Below are 1441 nucleotides of genomic sequence, written 5' to 3'. Positions count from 1 at the left end.
AAAAATACACAGACTCCAAGGTACAATGAACATGACCTTATAGCTGGAAAATAAACTGGCTAGGATTAAGACTGGCATCGAGTCTGAGTAATATTGTTATGGCTTTTAGTTGGCATGTGTATGTGTTGTCTGCTTATTGTAAGAGAAAATGTGTGTGTGTGCTGTGTGTTGATGCTGTGTTTAGTGTCTATCAGTAAAATGTGTGAAAGATGACATAAACCTGTCTGTCTGTCTGTCTGTCTGTCTGTCTGTCTGTCTGTCTGTCTGTCTGTCTGCCTGCCTGCCTGCCTGCCTGCCTGCCTGTGCCTGCCTTCCTGCCTGCCTGCCTGCCTGCCTGCCTGCCTGCCTGCCTGCACGCACACTGTGTGTGAAGGATATTGTGTTGGCTTGTGTCCGTACAGAGAAGCGAGAGAAAGAGGGGTGTTTTGAGCCTGCACACTGTGTGTGAAGGATATTGTGTTGGCTTGTGTCCGTACAGAGAAGCGAGAGAAAGAGGGGTGTTTTGAGTCTGGCAAAAGCGCTGAAAATGGTATGTATTGATTGTCAGCCAGGAGTGTCAGAACAATCATCATGAATTAAACTCCTCAAGGTCTTAAGCAAAGGGGATTAACTGAATTATCTGGCCACACTTTGGCCGTTCATGATGTTTTTCAGAGCAGGAGACAGAAGACTCGGAACGGCAGCGAGAATGCGTGGTGGAAGCTAATGAGGGAAGCATTCTCCATGAGAAACTAAACAACAATGTAAACACCGTTTACAACTAGTGGTTTCCTGGCCCGGCAATATTGATCCTGAATAGGCTTCTCTGCTCAACTTTTACAGAGGCTAGTTTTCTCCTGCTGGTGCTTGATAGCCAGCTGTTGTCATACCATGCAATTATGAGCCCGTGCAAAATCCTTTGCAGGGCTGCTTTTTTGTTTGTTGTGATGAGAGAGGGAGGCTACGCTAACTGTGTATCCTCATTATGGAATGCATGTAAGTGGTTGTGAGGCACAATTAAAAAACTAAACAAAGCCTTTGTCTCAAATCATCTGCAATGAAACCCCAAATTATCATTAGCACGGCAAGTTGTTTTGATGGCGGCATGTTGTTCGGCGAATCAAATGGCTCTTGTGCCTGTCTTTGGTGATTTGGCCTTTCTTTCTCCCCTCCCTTTACCCGTGGACTCTACACTCGGCTAATTAATTTGCGCATTTTTATTCTCAATAAAGTGCTCACAAAAAGATAATTGTGACTTTATTAACAGTTTCTTCAGCAGCAGATGGTGTTCTGCAGGCCTGCCATGTTGAATTAGTGATGACGCTGTCGTTTTATGCGCTCTCTAGTGTGGCAACCCATAAAACTCCTCATTAAGACCACTAATTAATACCACCTCTCTCAACGTTGTATCCCACAATTTCACCCTAAATTAGTGCAAAACAAATGCAAGCATGTAGGTAAA

General features: G+C 44.4%; 1 long non-coding RNA gene across 1 annotated transcript; it reads left to right on the top strand.

Moving 5' to 3' along the window:
- Nucleotides 1–413: 413 nt before the first annotated feature.
- LOC118966180 lies at nt 414–1009 on the top strand. Its single transcript, XR_005053446.1, has 2 exons — nt 414–529; nt 655–1009. It is a non-coding gene; the product is annotated as an uncharacterized LOC118966180 (long non-coding RNA).
- The last annotated feature ends 432 nt before the right edge of the window (nt 1010–1441 follow it).

The sequence above is a fragment of the Oncorhynchus mykiss genome, chromosome 9 (assembly GCF_013265735.2).
Source record: "Oncorhynchus mykiss isolate Arlee chromosome 9, USDA_OmykA_1.1, whole genome shotgun sequence".
In the NCBI taxonomy this organism is placed as follows: domain Eukaryota; kingdom Metazoa; phylum Chordata; class Actinopteri; order Salmoniformes; family Salmonidae; genus Oncorhynchus; species Oncorhynchus mykiss.
The sequence above is the reverse complement of the archived record's forward strand: the minus strand, read 5'-3'. Positions and strand labels throughout refer to the sequence as shown.